Source organism: Musca autumnalis, unplaced genomic scaffold, assembly GCF_047663935.1.
Source record: "Musca autumnalis isolate F117 unplaced genomic scaffold, ASM4766393v1 scaffold_2, whole genome shotgun sequence".
In the NCBI taxonomy this organism is placed as follows: domain Eukaryota; kingdom Metazoa; phylum Arthropoda; class Insecta; order Diptera; family Muscidae; genus Musca; species Musca autumnalis.
Genome location: NW_027411755.1, coordinates 80742398 through 80762075, shown reverse-complemented (window position 1 = coordinate 80762075; position 19678 = coordinate 80742398). Strand labels below are relative to the sequence as shown.

General features: G+C 27.7%; 24 non-coding genes across 24 annotated transcripts; all 24 read left to right on the top strand.

Annotated features, from left to right (window-relative positions):
• The first annotated feature begins 464 nt into the window (after positions 1-464).
• On the top strand, positions 465-583 carry LOC141395949 (5S ribosomal RNA). Its single transcript, XR_012411063.1, has one exon. It is a non-coding gene; the product is annotated as a 5S ribosomal RNA (ribosomal RNA).
• A 685-nt stretch (positions 584-1268) lies between these two features.
• LOC141395948 (5S ribosomal RNA) lies at positions 1269-1387 on the top strand. The gene has a single exon (XR_012411062.1). It is a non-coding gene; the product is annotated as a 5S ribosomal RNA (ribosomal RNA).
• A 685-nt stretch (positions 1388-2072) lies between these two features.
• Positions 2073-2191, top strand: LOC141395947 (5S ribosomal RNA). The gene has a single exon (XR_012411061.1). It is a non-coding gene; the product is annotated as a 5S ribosomal RNA (ribosomal RNA).
• Positions 2192-2876: 685 nt separating this feature from the next.
• LOC141395946 (5S ribosomal RNA) lies at positions 2877-2995 on the top strand. Its single transcript, XR_012411060.1, has one exon. It is a non-coding gene; the product is annotated as a 5S ribosomal RNA (ribosomal RNA).
• Positions 2996-3680: 685 nt separating this feature from the next.
• LOC141395945 (5S ribosomal RNA) lies at positions 3681-3799 on the top strand. Its single transcript, XR_012411059.1, has one exon. It is a non-coding gene; the product is annotated as a 5S ribosomal RNA (ribosomal RNA).
• Positions 3800-4484: 685 nt separating this feature from the next.
• On the top strand, positions 4485-4603 carry LOC141395944 (5S ribosomal RNA). The gene has a single exon (XR_012411058.1). It is a non-coding gene; the product is annotated as a 5S ribosomal RNA (ribosomal RNA).
• Positions 4604-5288: 685 nt separating this feature from the next.
• On the top strand, positions 5289-5407 carry LOC141395942 (5S ribosomal RNA). The gene has a single exon (XR_012411056.1). It is a non-coding gene; the product is annotated as a 5S ribosomal RNA (ribosomal RNA).
• A 685-nt stretch (positions 5408-6092) lies between these two features.
• On the top strand, positions 6093-6211 carry LOC141395941 (5S ribosomal RNA). The gene has a single exon (XR_012411055.1). It is a non-coding gene; the product is annotated as a 5S ribosomal RNA (ribosomal RNA).
• Positions 6212-6896: 685 nt separating this feature from the next.
• On the top strand, positions 6897-7015 carry LOC141395940 (5S ribosomal RNA). Its single transcript, XR_012411054.1, has one exon. It is a non-coding gene; the product is annotated as a 5S ribosomal RNA (ribosomal RNA).
• Positions 7016-7700: 685 nt separating this feature from the next.
• LOC141395939 (5S ribosomal RNA) lies at positions 7701-7819 on the top strand. Its single transcript, XR_012411053.1, has one exon. It is a non-coding gene; the product is annotated as a 5S ribosomal RNA (ribosomal RNA).
• Positions 7820-8504: 685 nt separating this feature from the next.
• LOC141395938 (5S ribosomal RNA) lies at positions 8505-8623 on the top strand. Its single transcript, XR_012411052.1, has one exon. It is a non-coding gene; the product is annotated as a 5S ribosomal RNA (ribosomal RNA).
• A 685-nt stretch (positions 8624-9308) lies between these two features.
• On the top strand, positions 9309-9427 carry LOC141395937 (5S ribosomal RNA). Its single transcript, XR_012411051.1, has one exon. It is a non-coding gene; the product is annotated as a 5S ribosomal RNA (ribosomal RNA).
• A 685-nt stretch (positions 9428-10112) lies between these two features.
• LOC141395936 (5S ribosomal RNA) lies at positions 10113-10231 on the top strand. The gene has a single exon (XR_012411050.1). It is a non-coding gene; the product is annotated as a 5S ribosomal RNA (ribosomal RNA).
• Positions 10232-10916: 685 nt separating this feature from the next.
• On the top strand, positions 10917-11035 carry LOC141395934 (5S ribosomal RNA). Its single transcript, XR_012411049.1, has one exon. It is a non-coding gene; the product is annotated as a 5S ribosomal RNA (ribosomal RNA).
• A 685-nt stretch (positions 11036-11720) lies between these two features.
• Positions 11721-11839, top strand: LOC141395933 (5S ribosomal RNA). The gene has a single exon (XR_012411048.1). It is a non-coding gene; the product is annotated as a 5S ribosomal RNA (ribosomal RNA).
• Positions 11840-12524: 685 nt separating this feature from the next.
• On the top strand, positions 12525-12643 carry LOC141395932 (5S ribosomal RNA). Its single transcript, XR_012411047.1, has one exon. It is a non-coding gene; the product is annotated as a 5S ribosomal RNA (ribosomal RNA).
• Positions 12644-13328: 685 nt separating this feature from the next.
• On the top strand, positions 13329-13447 carry LOC141395930 (5S ribosomal RNA). The gene has a single exon (XR_012411045.1). It is a non-coding gene; the product is annotated as a 5S ribosomal RNA (ribosomal RNA).
• Positions 13448-14132: 685 nt separating this feature from the next.
• Positions 14133-14251, top strand: LOC141395929 (5S ribosomal RNA). The gene has a single exon (XR_012411044.1). It is a non-coding gene; the product is annotated as a 5S ribosomal RNA (ribosomal RNA).
• Positions 14252-14936: 685 nt separating this feature from the next.
• LOC141395928 (5S ribosomal RNA) lies at positions 14937-15055 on the top strand. The gene has a single exon (XR_012411043.1). It is a non-coding gene; the product is annotated as a 5S ribosomal RNA (ribosomal RNA).
• Positions 15056-15740: 685 nt separating this feature from the next.
• Positions 15741-15859, top strand: LOC141395927 (5S ribosomal RNA). The gene has a single exon (XR_012411042.1). It is a non-coding gene; the product is annotated as a 5S ribosomal RNA (ribosomal RNA).
• A 685-nt stretch (positions 15860-16544) lies between these two features.
• LOC141395926 (5S ribosomal RNA) lies at positions 16545-16663 on the top strand. The gene has a single exon (XR_012411041.1). It is a non-coding gene; the product is annotated as a 5S ribosomal RNA (ribosomal RNA).
• Positions 16664-17348: 685 nt separating this feature from the next.
• LOC141395925 (5S ribosomal RNA) lies at positions 17349-17467 on the top strand. The gene has a single exon (XR_012411040.1). It is a non-coding gene; the product is annotated as a 5S ribosomal RNA (ribosomal RNA).
• Positions 17468-18152: 685 nt separating this feature from the next.
• LOC141395924 (5S ribosomal RNA) lies at positions 18153-18271 on the top strand. Its single transcript, XR_012411039.1, has one exon. It is a non-coding gene; the product is annotated as a 5S ribosomal RNA (ribosomal RNA).
• Positions 18272-18956: 685 nt separating this feature from the next.
• LOC141395923 (5S ribosomal RNA) lies at positions 18957-19075 on the top strand. The gene has a single exon (XR_012411038.1). It is a non-coding gene; the product is annotated as a 5S ribosomal RNA (ribosomal RNA).
• Positions 19076-19678: the final 603 nt, after the last annotated feature.

Sequence of the window (19678 nt, the reverse complement as noted above, 5' to 3'; positions counted from 1 at the left end):
TAAAATTCTTTATAAATTTGTTTCGTTTCTCAAAAAACGTAATTTAAGGAGGCAAATTTTCGCAAAATGCATTTATTTTTAACAATATTTAAGAAATTTTAACATTTATTAAAAAACAAGAATTTTTATTGTAAAATTCTTTAAAAAAATTGTCTATATTTCCAAAAAAAGGTAATTTAAGGAGCCAAATTTTCCCAAAATACATTTATTTTTAGCAATATTTAATAAATTTTAGCATTTATTAAAAAAACTACAATTTTTGTTAGATTTTTTGATGCCAAATTAATACATACTGGTTATGTTCACTAATAACTAAAGGAAACAGTCAACATTTTCCTTTATAAAACGAAAATAAAACTTCTTGTTCGTTTGTGTGTTTGTGTGCAATAAGTAAACGAAATTGTTTTAAACACACAAGCAATGAAATCAATGGCCATATGAAGCAAAATAAACTATGTTTCTTCGCCAACGACCATACCACGCTGAGTACATCGGTTCTCGTCCGATCACCGAAATTAAGCAGCGTCGGGCGCGGTTAGTACTTAGATGGGGGACCGCTTGGGAACACCGCGTGTTGTTGGCATTGTCCAAAATTTTTTTATTTTATTTTATTTTCTTTTTTATTTTTCTCTATTAAATAAAAAAAGAATGAAGTCGATATCTTCATTTTTAACCGAAATAGAGCCAAAATAAAAAACTCAACTGCCTATTATTTTAAGGTAAATGTAAAACATTCGCTATTGATTATGCTCAGTTGTACGTAACTAGATACAATAGTCTATGATTTCCTTTGTAAAACAAAAGTAAAATTCTTTATAAATTTGTTTCGTTTCTCAAAAAACGTAATTTAAGGAGGCAAATTTTCGCAAAATGCATTTATTTTTAACAATATTTAAGAAATTTTAACATTTATTAAAAAACAAGAATTTTTATTGTAAAATTCTTTAAAAAAATTGTCTATATTTCCAAAAAAAGGTAATTTAAGGAGCCAAATTTTCCCAAAATACATTTATTTTTAGCAATATTTAATAAATTTTAGCATTTATTAAAAAAACTACAATTTTTGTTAGATTTTTTGATGCCAAATTAATACATACTGGTTATGTTCACTAATAACTAAAGGAAACAGTCAACATTTTCCTTTATAAAACGAAAATAAAACTTCTTGTTCGTTTGTGTGTTTGTGTGCAATAAGTAAACGAAATTGTTTTAAACACACAAGCAATGAAATCAATGGCCATATGAAGCAAAATAAACTATGTTTCTTCGCCAACGACCATACCACGCTGAGTACATCGGTTCTCGTCCGATCACCGAAATTAAGCAGCGTCGGGCGCGGTTAGTACTTAGATGGGGGACCGCTTGGGAACACCGCGTGTTGTTGGCATTGTCCAAAATTTTTTTATTTTATTTTATTTTCTTTTTTATTTTTCTCTATTAAATAAAAAAAGAATGAAGTCGATATCTTCATTTTTAACCGAAATAGAGCCAAAATAAAAAACTCAACTGCCTATTATTTTAAGGTAAATGTAAAACATTCGCTATTGATTATGCTCAGTTGTACGTAACTAGATACAATAGTCTATGATTTCCTTTGTAAAACAAAAGTAAAATTCTTTATAAATTTGTTTCGTTTCTCAAAAAACGTAATTTAAGGAGGCAAATTTTCGCAAAATGCATTTATTTTTAACAATATTTAAGAAATTTTAACATTTATTAAAAAACAAGAATTTTTATTGTAAAATTCTTTAAAAAAATTGTCTATATTTCCAAAAAAAGGTAATTTAAGGAGCCAAATTTTCCCAAAATACATTTATTTTTAGCAATATTTAATAAATTTTAGCATTTATTAAAAAAACTACAATTTTTGTTAGATTTTTTGATGCCAAATTAATACATACTGGTTATGTTCACTAATAACTAAAGGAAACAGTCAACATTTTCCTTTATAAAACGAAAATAAAACTTCTTGTTCGTTTGTGTGTTTGTGTGCAATAAGTAAACGAAATTGTTTTAAACACACAAGCAATGAAATCAATGGCCATATGAAGCAAAATAAACTATGTTTCTTCGCCAACGACCATACCACGCTGAGTACATCGGTTCTCGTCCGATCACCGAAATTAAGCAGCGTCGGGCGCGGTTAGTACTTAGATGGGGGACCGCTTGGGAACACCGCGTGTTGTTGGCATTGTCCAAAATTTTTTTATTTTATTTTATTTTCTTTTTTATTTTTCTCTATTAAATAAAAAAAGAATGAAGTCGATATCTTCATTTTTAACCGAAATAGAGCCAAAATAAAAAACTCAACTGCCTATTATTTTAAGGTAAATGTAAAACATTCGCTATTGATTATGCTCAGTTGTACGTAACTAGATACAATAGTCTATGATTTCCTTTGTAAAACAAAAGTAAAATTCTTTATAAATTTGTTTCGTTTCTCAAAAAACGTAATTTAAGGAGGCAAATTTTCGCAAAATGCATTTATTTTTAACAATATTTAAGAAATTTTAACATTTATTAAAAAACAAGAATTTTTATTGTAAAATTCTTTAAAAAAATTGTCTATATTTCCAAAAAAAGGTAATTTAAGGAGCCAAATTTTCCCAAAATACATTTATTTTTAGCAATATTTAATAAATTTTAGCATTTATTAAAAAAACTACAATTTTTGTTAGATTTTTTGATGCCAAATTAATACATACTGGTTATGTTCACTAATAACTAAAGGAAACAGTCAACATTTTCCTTTATAAAACGAAAATAAAACTTCTTGTTCGTTTGTGTGTTTGTGTGCAATAAGTAAACGAAATTGTTTTAAACACACAAGCAATGAAATCAATGGCCATATGAAGCAAAATAAACTATGTTTCTTCGCCAACGACCATACCACGCTGAGTACATCGGTTCTCGTCCGATCACCGAAATTAAGCAGCGTCGGGCGCGGTTAGTACTTAGATGGGGGACCGCTTGGGAACACCGCGTGTTGTTGGCATTGTCCAAAATTTTTTTATTTTATTTTATTTTCTTTTTTATTTTTCTCTATTAAATAAAAAAAGAATGAAGTCGATATCTTCATTTTTAACCGAAATAGAGCCAAAATAAAAAACTCAACTGCCTATTATTTTAAGGTAAATGTAAAACATTCGCTATTGATTATGCTCAGTTGTACGTAACTAGATACAATAGTCTATGATTTCCTTTGTAAAACAAAAGTAAAATTCTTTATAAATTTGTTTCGTTTCTCAAAAAACGTAATTTAAGGAGGCAAATTTTCGCAAAATGCATTTATTTTTAACAATATTTAAGAAATTTTAACATTTATTAAAAAACAAGAATTTTTATTGTAAAATTCTTTAAAAAAATTGTCTATATTTCCAAAAAAAGGTAATTTAAGGAGCCAAATTTTCCCAAAATACATTTATTTTTAGCAATATTTAATAAATTTTAGCATTTATTAAAAAAACTACAATTTTTGTTAGATTTTTTGATGCCAAATTAATACATACTGGTTATGTTCACTAATAACTAAAGGAAACAGTCAACATTTTCCTTTATAAAACGAAAATAAAACTTCTTGTTCGTTTGTGTGTTTGTGTGCAATAAGTAAACGAAATTGTTTTAAACACACAAGCAATGAAATCAATGGCCATATGAAGCAAAATAAACTATGTTTCTTCGCCAACGACCATACCACGCTGAGTACATCGGTTCTCGTCCGATCACCGAAATTAAGCAGCGTCGGGCGCGGTTAGTACTTAGATGGGGGACCGCTTGGGAACACCGCGTGTTGTTGGCATTGTCCAAAATTTTTTTATTTTATTTTATTTTCTTTTTTATTTTTCTCTATTAAATAAAAAAAGAATGAAGTCGATATCTTCATTTTTAACCGAAATAGAGCCAAAATAAAAAACTCAACTGCCTATTATTTTAAGGTAAATGTAAAACATTCGCTATTGATTATGCTCAGTTGTACGTAACTAGATACAATAGTCTATGATTTCCTTTGTAAAACAAAAGTAAAATTCTTTATAAATTTGTTTCGTTTCTCAAAAAACGTAATTTAAGGAGGCAAATTTTCGCAAAATGCATTTATTTTTAACAATATTTAAGAAATTTTAACATTTATTAAAAAACAAGAATTTTTATTGTAAAATTCTTTAAAAAAATTGTCTATATTTCCAAAAAAAGGTAATTTAAGGAGCCAAATTTTCCCAAAATACATTTATTTTTAGCAATATTTAATAAATTTTAGCATTTATTAAAAAAACTACAATTTTTGTTAGATTTTTTGATGCCAAATTAATACATACTGGTTATGTTCACTAATAACTAAAGGAAACAGTCAACATTTTCCTTTATAAAACGAAAATAAAACTTCTTGTTCGTTTGTGTGTTTGTGTGCAATAAGTAAACGAAATTGTTTTAAACACACAAGCAATGAAATCAATGGCCATATGAAGCAAAATAAACTATGTTTCTTCGCCAACGACCATACCACGCTGAGTACATCGGTTCTCGTCCGATCACCGAAATTAAGCAGCGTCGGGCGCGGTTAGTACTTAGATGGGGGACCGCTTGGGAACACCGCGTGTTGTTGGCATTGTCCAAAATTTTTTTATTTTATTTTATTTTCTTTTTTATTTTTCTCTATTAAATAAAAAAAGAATGAAGTCGATATCTTCATTTTTAACCGAAATAGAGCCAAAATAAAAAACTCAACTGCCTATTATTTTAAGGTAAATGTAAAACATTCGCTATTGATTATGCTCAGTTGTACGTAACTAGATACAATAGTCTATGATTTCCTTTGTAAAACAAAAGTAAAATTCTTTATAAATTTGTTTCGTTTCTCAAAAAACGTAATTTAAGGAGGCAAATTTTCGCAAAATGCATTTATTTTTAACAATATTTAAGAAATTTTAACATTTATTAAAAAACAAGAATTTTTATTGTAAAATTCTTTAAAAAAATTGTCTATATTTCCAAAAAAAGGTAATTTAAGGAGCCAAATTTTCCCAAAATACATTTATTTTTAGCAATATTTAATAAATTTTAGCATTTATTAAAAAAACTACAATTTTTGTTAGATTTTTTGATGCCAAATTAATACATACTGGTTATGTTCACTAATAACTAAAGGAAACAGTCAACATTTTCCTTTATAAAACGAAAATAAAACTTCTTGTTCGTTTGTGTGTTTGTGTGCAATAAGTAAACGAAATTGTTTTAAACACACAAGCAATGAAATCAATGGCCATATGAAGCAAAATAAACTATGTTTCTTCGCCAACGACCATACCACGCTGAGTACATCGGTTCTCGTCCGATCACCGAAATTAAGCAGCGTCGGGCGCGGTTAGTACTTAGATGGGGGACCGCTTGGGAACACCGCGTGTTGTTGGCATTGTCCAAAATTTTTTTATTTTATTTTATTTTCTTTTTTATTTTTCTCTATTAAATAAAAAAAGAATGAAGTCGATATCTTCATTTTTAACCGAAATAGAGCCAAAATAAAAAACTCAACTGCCTATTATTTTAAGGTAAATGTAAAACATTCGCTATTGATTATGCTCAGTTGTACGTAACTAGATACAATAGTCTATGATTTCCTTTGTAAAACAAAAGTAAAATTCTTTATAAATTTGTTTCGTTTCTCAAAAAACGTAATTTAAGGAGGCAAATTTTCGCAAAATGCATTTATTTTTAACAATATTTAAGAAATTTTAACATTTATTAAAAAACAAGAATTTTTATTGTAAAATTCTTTAAAAAAATTGTCTATATTTCCAAAAAAAGGTAATTTAAGGAGCCAAATTTTCCCAAAATACATTTATTTTTAGCAATATTTAATAAATTTTAGCATTTATTAAAAAAACTACAATTTTTGTTAGATTTTTTGATGCCAAATTAATACATACTGGTTATGTTCACTAATAACTAAAGGAAACAGTCAACATTTTCCTTTATAAAACGAAAATAAAACTTCTTGTTCGTTTGTGTGTTTGTGTGCAATAAGTAAACGAAATTGTTTTAAACACACAAGCAATGAAATCAATGGCCATATGAAGCAAAATAAACTATGTTTCTTCGCCAACGACCATACCACGCTGAGTACATCGGTTCTCGTCCGATCACCGAAATTAAGCAGCGTCGGGCGCGGTTAGTACTTAGATGGGGGACCGCTTGGGAACACCGCGTGTTGTTGGCATTGTCCAAAATTTTTTTATTTTATTTTATTTTCTTTTTTATTTTTCTCTATTAAATAAAAAAAGAATGAAGTCGATATCTTCATTTTTAACCGAAATAGAGCCAAAATAAAAAACTCAACTGCCTATTATTTTAAGGTAAATGTAAAACATTCGCTATTGATTATGCTCAGTTGTACGTAACTAGATACAATAGTCTATGATTTCCTTTGTAAAACAAAAGTAAAATTCTTTATAAATTTGTTTCGTTTCTCAAAAAACGTAATTTAAGGAGGCAAATTTTCGCAAAATGCATTTATTTTTAACAATATTTAAGAAATTTTAACATTTATTAAAAAACAAGAATTTTTATTGTAAAATTCTTTAAAAAAATTGTCTATATTTCCAAAAAAAGGTAATTTAAGGAGCCAAATTTTCCCAAAATACATTTATTTTTAGCAATATTTAATAAATTTTAGCATTTATTAAAAAAACTACAATTTTTGTTAGATTTTTTGATGCCAAATTAATACATACTGGTTATGTTCACTAATAACTAAAGGAAACAGTCAACATTTTCCTTTATAAAACGAAAATAAAACTTCTTGTTCGTTTGTGTGTTTGTGTGCAATAAGTAAACGAAATTGTTTTAAACACACAAGCAATGAAATCAATGGCCATATGAAGCAAAATAAACTATGTTTCTTCGCCAACGACCATACCACGCTGAGTACATCGGTTCTCGTCCGATCACCGAAATTAAGCAGCGTCGGGCGCGGTTAGTACTTAGATGGGGGACCGCTTGGGAACACCGCGTGTTGTTGGCATTGTCCAAAATTTTTTTATTTTATTTTATTTTCTTTTTTATTTTTCTCTATTAAATAAAAAAAGAATGAAGTCGATATCTTCATTTTTAACCGAAATAGAGCCAAAATAAAAAACTCAACTGCCTATTATTTTAAGGTAAATGTAAAACATTCGCTATTGATTATGCTCAGTTGTACGTAACTAGATACAATAGTCTATGATTTCCTTTGTAAAACAAAAGTAAAATTCTTTATAAATTTGTTTCGTTTCTCAAAAAACGTAATTTAAGGAGGCAAATTTTCGCAAAATGCATTTATTTTTAACAATATTTAAGAAATTTTAACATTTATTAAAAAACAAGAATTTTTATTGTAAAATTCTTTAAAAAAATTGTCTATATTTCCAAAAAAAGGTAATTTAAGGAGCCAAATTTTCCCAAAATACATTTATTTTTAGCAATATTTAATAAATTTTAGCATTTATTAAAAAAACTACAATTTTTGTTAGATTTTTTGATGCCAAATTAATACATACTGGTTATGTTCACTAATAACTAAAGGAAACAGTCAACATTTTCCTTTATAAAACGAAAATAAAACTTCTTGTTCGTTTGTGTGTTTGTGTGCAATAAGTAAACGAAATTGTTTTAAACACACAAGCAATGAAATCAATGGCCATATGAAGCAAAATAAACTATGTTTCTTCGCCAACGACCATACCACGCTGAGTACATCGGTTCTCGTCCGATCACCGAAATTAAGCAGCGTCGGGCGCGGTTAGTACTTAGATGGGGGACCGCTTGGGAACACCGCGTGTTGTTGGCATTGTCCAAAATTTTTTTATTTTATTTTATTTTCTTTTTTATTTTTCTCTATTAAATAAAAAAAGAATGAAGTCGATATCTTCATTTTTAACCGAAATAGAGCCAAAATAAAAAACTCAACTGCCTATTATTTTAAGGTAAATGTAAAACATTCGCTATTGATTATGCTCAGTTGTACGTAACTAGATACAATAGTCTATGATTTCCTTTGTAAAACAAAAGTAAAATTCTTTATAAATTTGTTTCGTTTCTCAAAAAACGTAATTTAAGGAGGCAAATTTTCGCAAAATGCATTTATTTTTAACAATATTTAAGAAATTTTAACATTTATTAAAAAACAAGAATTTTTATTGTAAAATTCTTTAAAAAAATTGTCTATATTTCCAAAAAAAGGTAATTTAAGGAGCCAAATTTTCCCAAAATACATTTATTTTTAGCAATATTTAATAAATTTTAGCATTTATTAAAAAAACTACAATTTTTGTTAGATTTTTTGATGCCAAATTAATACATACTGGTTATGTTCACTAATAACTAAAGGAAACAGTCAACATTTTCCTTTATAAAACGAAAATAAAACTTCTTGTTCGTTTGTGTGTTTGTGTGCAATAAGTAAACGAAATTGTTTTAAACACACAAGCAATGAAATCAATGGCCATATGAAGCAAAATAAACTATGTTTCTTCGCCAACGACCATACCACGCTGAGTACATCGGTTCTCGTCCGATCACCGAAATTAAGCAGCGTCGGGCGCGGTTAGTACTTAGATGGGGGACCGCTTGGGAACACCGCGTGTTGTTGGCATTGTCCAAAATTTTTTTATTTTATTTTATTTTCTTTTTTATTTTTCTCTATTAAATAAAAAAAGAATGAAGTCGATATCTTCATTTTTAACCGAAATAGAGCCAAAATAAAAAACTCAACTGCCTATTATTTTAAGGTAAATGTAAAACATTCGCTATTGATTATGCTCAGTTGTACGTAACTAGATACAATAGTCTATGATTTCCTTTGTAAAACAAAAGTAAAATTCTTTATAAATTTGTTTCGTTTCTCAAAAAACGTAATTTAAGGAGGCAAATTTTCGCAAAATGCATTTATTTTTAACAATATTTAAGAAATTTTAACATTTATTAAAAAACAAGAATTTTTATTGTAAAATTCTTTAAAAAAATTGTCTATATTTCCAAAAAAAGGTAATTTAAGGAGCCAAATTTTCCCAAAATACATTTATTTTTAGCAATATTTAATAAATTTTAGCATTTATTAAAAAAACTACAATTTTTGTTAGATTTTTTGATGCCAAATTAATACATACTGGTTATGTTCACTAATAACTAAAGGAAACAGTCAACATTTTCCTTTATAAAACGAAAATAAAACTTCTTGTTCGTTTGTGTGTTTGTGTGCAATAAGTAAACGAAATTGTTTTAAACACACAAGCAATGAAATCAATGGCCATATGAAGCAAAATAAACTATGTTTCTTCGCCAACGACCATACCACGCTGAGTACATCGGTTCTCGTCCGATCACCGAAATTAAGCAGCGTCGGGCGCGGTTAGTACTTAGATGGGGGACCGCTTGGGAACACCGCGTGTTGTTGGCATTGTCCAAAATTTTTTTATTTTATTTTATTTTCTTTTTTATTTTTCTCTATTAAATAAAAAAAGAATGAAGTCGATATCTTCATTTTTAACCGAAATAGAGCCAAAATAAAAAACTCAACTGCCTATTATTTTAAGGTAAATGTAAAACATTCGCTATTGATTATGCTCAGTTGTACGTAACTAGATACAATAGTCTATGATTTCCTTTGTAAAACAAAAGTAAAATTCTTTATAAATTTGTTTCGTTTCTCAAAAAACGTAATTTAAGGAGGCAAATTTTCGCAAAATGCATTTATTTTTAACAATATTTAAGAAATTTTAACATTTATTAAAAAACAAGAATTTTTATTGTAAAATTCTTTAAAAAAATTGTCTATATTTCCAAAAAAAGGTAATTTAAGGAGCCAAATTTTCCCAAAATACATTTATTTTTAGCAATATTTAATAAATTTTAGCATTTATTAAAAAAACTACAATTTTTGTTAGATTTTTTGATGCCAAATTAATACATACTGGTTATGTTCACTAATAACTAAAGGAAACAGTCAACATTTTCCTTTATAAAACGAAAATAAAACTTCTTGTTCGTTTGTGTGTTTGTGTGCAATAAGTAAACGAAATTGTTTTAAACACACAAGCAATGAAATCAATGGCCATATGAAGCAAAATAAACTATGTTTCTTCGCCAACGACCATACCACGCTGAGTACATCGGTTCTCGTCCGATCACCGAAATTAAGCAGCGTCGGGCGCGGTTAGTACTTAGATGGGGGACCGCTTGGGAACACCGCGTGTTGTTGGCATTGTCCAAAATTTTTTTATTTTATTTTATTTTCTTTTTTATTTTTCTCTATTAAATAAAAAAAGAATGAAGTCGATATCTTCATTTTTAACCGAAATAGAGCCAAAATAAAAAACTCAACTGCCTATTATTTTAAGGTAAATGTAAAACATTCGCTATTGATTATGCTCAGTTGTACGTAACTAGATACAATAGTCTATGATTTCCTTTGTAAAACAAAAGTAAAATTCTTTATAAATTTGTTTCGTTTCTCAAAAAACGTAATTTAAGGAGGCAAATTTTCGCAAAATGCATTTATTTTTAACAATATTTAAGAAATTTTAACATTTATTAAAAAACAAGAATTTTTATTGTAAAATTCTTTAAAAAAATTGTCTATATTTCCAAAAAAAGGTAATTTAAGGAGCCAAATTTTCCCAAAATACATTTATTTTTAGCAATATTTAATAAATTTTAGCATTTATTAAAAAAACTACAATTTTTGTTAGATTTTTTGATGCCAAATTAATACATACTGGTTATGTTCACTAATAACTAAAGGAAACAGTCAACATTTTCCTTTATAAAACGAAAATAAAACTTCTTGTTCGTTTGTGTGTTTGTGTGCAATAAGTAAACGAAATTGTTTTAAACACACAAGCAATGAAATCAATGGCCATATGAAGCAAAATAAACTATGTTTCTTCGCCAACGACCATACCACGCTGAGTACATCGGTTCTCGTCCGATCACCGAAATTAAGCAGCGTCGGGCGCGGTTAGTACTTAGATGGGGGACCGCTTGGGAACACCGCGTGTTGTTGGCATTGTCCAAAATTTTTTTATTTTATTTTATTTTCTTTTTTATTTTTCTCTATTAAATAAAAAAAGAATGAAGTCGATATCTTCATTTTTAACCGAAATAGAGCCAAAATAAAAAACTCAACTGCCTATTATTTTAAGGTAAATGTAAAACATTCGCTATTGATTATGCTCAGTTGTACGTAACTAGATACAATAGTCTATGATTTCCTTTGTAAAACAAAAGTAAAATTCTTTATAAATTTGTTTCGTTTCTCAAAAAACGTAATTTAAGGAGGCAAATTTTCGCAAAATGCATTTATTTTTAACAATATTTAAGAAATTTTAACATTTATTAAAAAACAAGAATTTTTATTGTAAAATTCTTTAAAAAAATTGTCTATATTTCCAAAAAAAGGTAATTTAAGGAGCCAAATTTTCCCAAAATACATTTATTTTTAGCAATATTTAATAAATTTTAGCATTTATTAAAAAAACTACAATTTTTGTTAGATTTTTTGATGCCAAATTAATACATACTGGTTATGTTCACTAATAACTAAAGGAAACAGTCAACATTTTCCTTTATAAAACGAAAATAAAACTTCTTGTTCGTTTGTGTGTTTGTGTGCAATAAGTAAACGAAATTGTTTTAAACACACAAGCAATGAAATCAATGGCCATATGAAGCAAAATAAACTATGTTTCTTCGCCAACGACCATACCACGCTGAGTACATCGGTTCTCGTCCGATCACCGAAATTAAGCAGCGTCGGGCGCGGTTAGTACTTAGATGGGGGACCGCTTGGGAACACCGCGTGTTGTTGGCATTGTCCAAAATTTTTTTATTTTATTTTATTTTCTTTTTTATTTTTCTCTATTAAATAAAAAAAGAATGAAGTCGATATCTTCATTTTTAACCGAAATAGAGCCAAAATAAAAAACTCAACTGCCTATTATTTTAAGGTAAATGTAAAACATTCGCTATTGATTATGCTCAGTTGTACGTAACTAGATACAATAGTCTATGATTTCCTTTGTAAAACAAAAGTAAAATTCTTTATAAATTTGTTTCGTTTCTCAAAAAACGTAATTTAAGGAGGCAAATTTTCGCAAAATGCATTTATTTTTAACAATATTTAAGAAATTTTAACATTTATTAAAAAACAAGAATTTTTATTGTAAAATTCTTTAAAAAAATTGTCTATATTTCCAAAAAAAGGTAATTTAAGGAGCCAAATTTTCCCAAAATACATTTATTTTTAGCAATATTTAATAAATTTTAGCATTTATTAAAAAAACTACAATTTTTGTTAGATTTTTTGATGCCAAATTAATACATACTGGTTATGTTCACTAATAACTAAAGGAAACAGTCAACATTTTCCTTTATAAAACGAAAATAAAACTTCTTGTTCGTTTGTGTGTTTGTGTGCAATAAGTAAACGAAATTGTTTTAAACACACAAGCAATGAAATCAATGGCCATATGAAGCAAAATAAACTATGTTTCTTCGCCAACGACCATACCACGCTGAGTACATCGGTTCTCGTCCGATCACCGAAATTAAGCAGCGTCGGGCGCGGTTAGTACTTAGATGGGGGACCGCTTGGGAACACCGCGTGTTGTTGGCATTGTCCAAAATTTTTTTATTTTATTTTATTTTCTTTTTTATTTTTCTCTATTAAATAAAAAAAGAATGAAGTCGATATCTTCATTTTTAACCGAAATAGAGCCAAAATAAAAAACTCAACTGCCTATTATTTTAAGGTAAATGTAAAACATTCGCTATTGATTATGCTCAGTTGTACGTAACTAGATACAATAGTCTATGATTTCCTTTGTAAAACAAAAGTAAAATTCTTTATAAATTTGTTTCGTTTCTCAAAAAACGTAATTTAAGGAGGCAAATTTTCGCAAAATGCATTTATTTTTAACAATATTTAAGAAATTTTAACATTTATTAAAAAACAAGAATTTTTATTGTAAAATTCTTTAAAAAAATTGTCTATATTTCCAAAAAAAGGTAATTTAAGGAGCCAAATTTTCCCAAAATACATTTATTTTTAGCAATATTTAATAAATTTTAGCATTTATTAAAAAAACTACAATTTTTGTTAGATTTTTTGATGCCAAATTAATACATACTGGTTATGTTCACTAATAACTAAAGGAAACAGTCAACATTTTCCTTTATAAAACGAAAATAAAACTTCTTGTTCGTTTGTGTGTTTGTGTGCAATAAGTAAACGAAATTGTTTTAAACACACAAGCAATGAAATCAATGGCCATATGAAGCAAAATAAACTATGTTTCTTCGCCAACGACCATACCACGCTGAGTACATCGGTTCTCGTCCGATCACCGAAATTAAGCAGCGTCGGGCGCGGTTAGTACTTAGATGGGGGACCGCTTGGGAACACCGCGTGTTGTTGGCATTGTCCAAAATTTTTTTATTTTATTTTATTTTCTTTTTTATTTTTCTCTATTAAATAAAAAAAGAATGAAGTCGATATCTTCATTTTTAACCGAAATAGAGCCAAAATAAAAAACTCAACTGCCTATTATTTTAAGGTAAATGTAAAACATTCGCTATTGATTATGCTCAGTTGTACGTAACTAGATACAATAGTCTATGATTTCCTTTGTAAAACAAAAGTAAAATTCTTTATAAATTTGTTTCGTTTCTCAAAAAACGTAATTTAAGGAGGCAAATTTTCGCAAAATGCATTTATTTTTAACAATATTTAAGAAATTTTAACATTTATTAAAAAACAAGAATTTTTATTGTAAAATTCTTTAAAAAAATTGTCTATATTTCCAAAAAAAGGTAATTTAAGGAGCCAAATTTTCCCAAAATACATTTATTTTTAGCAATATTTAATAAATTTTAGCATTTATTAAAAAAACTACAATTTTTGTTAGATTTTTTGATGCCAAATTAATACATACTGGTTATGTTCACTAATAACTAAAGGAAACAGTCAACATTTTCCTTTATAAAACGAAAATAAAACTTCTTGTTCGTTTGTGTGTTTGTGTGCAATAAGTAAACGAAATTGTTTTAAACACACAAGCAATGAAATCAATGGCCATATGAAGCAAAATAAACTATGTTTCTTCGCCAACGACCATACCACGCTGAGTACATCGGTTCTCGTCCGATCACCGAAATTAAGCAGCGTCGGGCGCGGTTAGTACTTAGATGGGGGACCGCTTGGGAACACCGCGTGTTGTTGGCATTGTCCAAAATTTTTTTATTTTATTTTATTTTCTTTTTTATTTTTCTCTATTAAATAAAAAAAGAATGAAGTCGATATCTTCATTTTTAACCGAAATAGAGCCAAAATAAAAAACTCAACTGCCTATTATTTTAAGGTAAATGTAAAACATTCGCTATTGATTATGCTCAGTTGTACGTAACTAGATACAATAGTCTATGATTTCCTTTGTAAAACAAAAGTAAAATTCTTTATAAATTTGTTTCGTTTCTCAAAAAACGTAATTTAAGGAGGCAAATTTTCGCAAAATGCATTTATTTTTAACAATATTTAAGAAATTTTAACATTTATTAAAAAACAAGAATTTTTATTGTAAAATTCTTTAAAAAAATTGTCTATATTTCCAAAAAAAGGTAATTTAAGGAGCCAAATTTTCCCAAAATACATTTATTTTTAGCAATATTTAATAAATTTTAGCATTTATTAAAAAAACTACAATTTTTGTTAGATTTTTTGATGCCAAATTAATACATACTGGTTATGTTCACTAATAACTAAAGGAAACAGTCAACATTTTCCTTTATAAAACGAAAATAAAACTTCTTGTTCGTTTGTGTGTTTGTGTGCAATAAGTAAACGAAATTGTTTTAAACACACAAGCAATGAAATCAATGGCCATATGAAGCAAAATAAACTATGTTTCTTCGCCAACGACCATACCACGCTGAGTACATCGGTTCTCGTCCGATCACCGAAATTAAGCAGCGTCGGGCGCGGTTAGTACTTAGATGGGGGACCGCTTGGGAACACCGCGTGTTGTTGGCATTGTCCAAAATTTTTTTATTTTATTTTATTTTCTTTTTTATTTTTCTCTATTAAATAAAAAAAGAATGAAGTCGATATCTTCATTTTTAACCGAAATAGAGCCAAAATAAAAAACTCAACTGCCTATTATTTTAAGGTAAATGTAAAACATTCGCTATTGATTATGCTCAGTTGTACGTAACTAGATACAATAGTCTATGATTTCCTTTGTAAAACAAAAGTAAAATTCTTTATAAATTTGTTTCGTTTCTCAAAAAACGTAATTTAAGGAGGCAAATTTTCGCAAAATGCATTTATTTTTAACAATATTTAAGAAATTTTAACATTTATTAAAAAACAAGAATTTTTATTGTAAAATTCTTTAAAAAAATTGTCTATATTTCCAAAAAAAGGTAATTTAAGGAGCCAAATTTTCCCAAAATACATTTATTTTTAGCAATATTTAATAAATTTTAGCATTTATTAAAAAAACTACAATTTTTGTTAGATTTTTTGATGCCAAATTAATACATACTGGTTATGTTCACTAATAACTAAAGGAAACAGTCAACATTTTCCTTTATAAAACGAAAATAAAACTTCTTGTTCGTTTGTGTGTTTGTGTGCAATAAGTAAACGAAATTGTTTTAAACACACAAGCAATGAAATCAATGGCCATATGAAGCAAAATAAACTATGTTTCTTCGCCAACGACCATACCACGCTGAGTACATCGGTTCTCGTCCGATCACCGAAATTAAGCAGCGTCGGGCGCGGTTAGTACTTAGATGGGGGACCGCTTGGGAACACCGCGTGTTGTTGGCATTGTCCAAAATTTTTTTATTTTATTTTATTTTCTTTTTTATTTTTCTCTATTAAATAAAAAAAGAATGAAGTCGATATCTTCATTTTTAACCGAAATAGAGCCAAAATAAAAAACTCAACTGCCTATTATTTTAAGGTAAATGTAAAACATTCGCTATTGATTATGCTCAGTTGTACGTAACTAGATACAATAGTCTATGATTTCCTTTGTAAAACAAAAGTAAAATTCTTTATAAATTTGTTTCGTTTCTCAAAAAACGTAATTTAAGGAGGCAAATTTTCGCAAAATGCATTTATTTTTAACAATATTTAAGAAATTTTAACATTTATTAAAAAACAAGAATTTTTATTGTAAAATTCTTTAAAAAAATTGTCTATATTTCCAAAAAAAGGTAATTTAAGGAGCCAAATTTTCCCAAAATACATTTATTTTTAGCAATATTTAATAAATTTTAGCATTTATTAAAAAAACTACAATTTTTGTTAGATTTTTTGATGCCAAATTAATACATACTGGTTATGTTCACTAATAACTAAAGGAAACAGTCAACATTTTCCTTTATAAAACGAAAATAAAACTTCTTGTTCGTTTGTGTGTTTGTGTGCAATAAGTAAACGAAATTGTTTTAAACACACAAGCAATGAAATCAATGGCCATATGAAGCAAAATAAACTATGTTTCTTCGCCAACGACCATACCACGCTGAGTACATCGGTTCTCGTCCGATCACCGAAATTAAGCAGCGTCGGGCGCGGTTAGTACTTAGATGGGGGACCGCTTGGGAACACCGCGTGTTGTTGGCATTGTCCAAAATTTTTTTATTTTATTTTATTTTCTTTTTTATTTTTCTCTATTAAATAAAAAAAGAATGAAGTCGATATCTTCATTTTTAACCGAAATAGAGCCAAAATAAAAAACTCAACTGCCTATTATTTTAAGGTAAATGTAAAACATTCGCTATTGATTATGCTCAGTTGTACGTAACTAGATACAATAGTCTATGATTTCCTTTGTAAAACAAAAGTAAAATTCTTTATAAATTTGTTTCGTTTCTCAAAAAACGTAATTTAAGGAGGCAAATTTTCGCAAAATGCATTTATTTTTAACAATATTTAAGAAATTTTAACATTTATTAAAAAACAAGAATTTTTATTGTAAAATTCTTTAAAAAAATTGTCTATATTTCCAAAAAAAGGTAATTTAAGGAGCCAAATTTTCCCAAAATACATTTATTTTTAGCAATATTTAATAAATTTTAGCATTTATTAAAAAAACTACAATTTTTGTTAGATTTTTTGATGCCAAATTAATACATACTGGTTATGTTCACTAATAACTAAAGGAAACAGTCAACATTTTCCTTTATAAAACGAAAATAAAACTTCTTGTTCGTTTGTGTGTTTGTGTGCAATAAGTAAACGAAATTGTTTTAAACACACAAGCAATGAAATCAATGGCCATATGAAGCAAAATAAACTATGTTTCTTCGCCAACGACCATACCACGCTGAGTACATCGGTTCTCGTCCGATCACCGAAATTAAGCAGCGTCGGGCGCGGTTAGTACTTAGATGGGGGACCGCTTGGGAACACCGCGTGTTGTTGGCATTGTCCAAAATTTTTTTATTTTATTTTATTTTCTTTTTTATTTTTCTCTATTAAATAAAAAAAGAATGAAGTCGATATCTTCATTTTTAACCGAAATAGAGCCAAAATAAAAAACTCAACTGCCTATTATTTTAAGGTAAATGTAAAACATTCGCTATTGATTATGCTCAGTTGTACGTAACTAGATACAATAGTCTATGATTTCCTTTGTAAAACAAAAGTAAAATTCTTTATAAATTTGTTTCGTTTCTCAAAAAACGTAATTTAAGGAGGCAAATTTTCGCAAAATGCATTTATTTTTAACAATATTTAAGAAATTTTAACATTTATTAAAAAACAAGAATTTTTATTGTAAAATTCTTTAAAAAAATTGTCTATATTTCCAAAAAAAGGTAATTTAAGGAGCCAAATTTTCCCAAAATACATTTATTTTTAGCAATATTTAATAAATTTTAGCATTTATTAAAAAAACTACAATTTTTGTTAGATTTTTTGATGCCAAATTAATACATACTGGTTATGTTCACTAATAACTAAAGGAAACAGTCAACATTTTCCTTTATAAAACGAAAATAAAACTTCTTGTTCGTTTGTGTGTTTGTGTGCAATAAGTAAACGAAATTGTTTTAAACACACAAGCAATGAAATCAATGGCCATATGAAGCAAAATAAACTATGTTTCTTCGCCAACGACCATACCACGCTGAGTACATCGGTTCTCGTCCGATCACCGAAATTAAGCAGCGTCGGGCGCGGTTAGTACTTAGATGGGGGACCGCTTGGGAACACCGCGTGTTGTTGGCATTGTCCAAAATTTTTTTATTTTATTTTATTTTCTTTTTTATTTTTCTCTATTAAATAAAAAAAGAATGAAGTCGATATCTTCATTTTTAACCGAAATAGAGCCAAAATAAAAAACTCAACTGCCTATTATTTTAAGGTAAATGTAAAACATTCGCTATTGATTATGCTCAGTTGTACGTAACTAGATACAATAGTCTATGATTTCCTTTGTAAAACAAAAGTAAAATTCTTTATAAATTTGTTTCGTTTCTCAAAAAACGTAATTTAAGGAGGCAAATTTTCGCAAAATGCATTTATTTTTAACAATATTTAAGAAATTTTAACATTTATTAAAAAACAAGAATTTTTATTGTAAAATTCTTTAAAAAAATTGTCTATATTTCCAAAAAAAGGTAATTTAAGGAGCCAAATTTTCCCAAAATACATTTATTTTTAGCAATATTTAATAAATTTTAGCATTTATTAAAAAAACTACAATTTTTGTTAGATTTTTTGATGCCAAATTAATACATACTGGTTATGTTCACTAATAACTAAAGGAAACAGTCAACATTTTCCTTTATAAAACGAAAATAAAACTTCTTGTTCGTTTGTGTGTTTGTGTGCAATAAGTAAACGAAATTGTTTTAAACACACAAGCAATGAAATCAATGGCCATATGAAGCAAAATAAACTATGTTTCTTCGCCAACGACCATACCACGCTGAGTACATCGGTTCTCGTCCGATCACCGAAATTAAGCAGCGTCGGGCGCGGTTAGTACTTAGATGGGGGACCGCTTGGGAACACCGCGTGTTGTTGGCATTGTCCAAAATTTTTTTATTTTATTTTATTTTCTTTTTTATTTTTCTCTATTAAATAAAAAAAGAATGAAGTCGATATCTTCATTTTTAACCGAAATAGAGCCAAAATAAAAAACTCAACTGCCTATTATTTTAAGGTAAATGTAAAACATTCGCTATTGATTATGCTCAGTTGTACGTAACTAGATACAATAGTCTATGATTTCCTTTGTAAAACAAAAGTAAAATTCTTTATAAATTTGTTTCGTTTCTCAAAAAACGTAATTTAAGGAGGCAAATTTTCGCAAAATGCATTTATTTTTAACAATATTTAAGAAATTTTAACATTTATTAAAAAACAAGAATTTTTATTGTAAAATTCTTTAAAAAAATTGTCTATATTTCCAAAAAAAGGTAATTTAAGGAGCCAAATTTTCCCAAAATACATTTATTTTTAGCAATATTTAATAAATTTTAGCATTTATTAAAAAAACTACAATTTTTGTTAGATTTTTTGATGCCAAATTAATACATACTGGTTATGTTCACTAATAACTAAAGGAAACAGTCAACATTTTCCTTTATAAAACGAAAATAAAACTTCTTGTTCGTTTGTGTGTTTGTG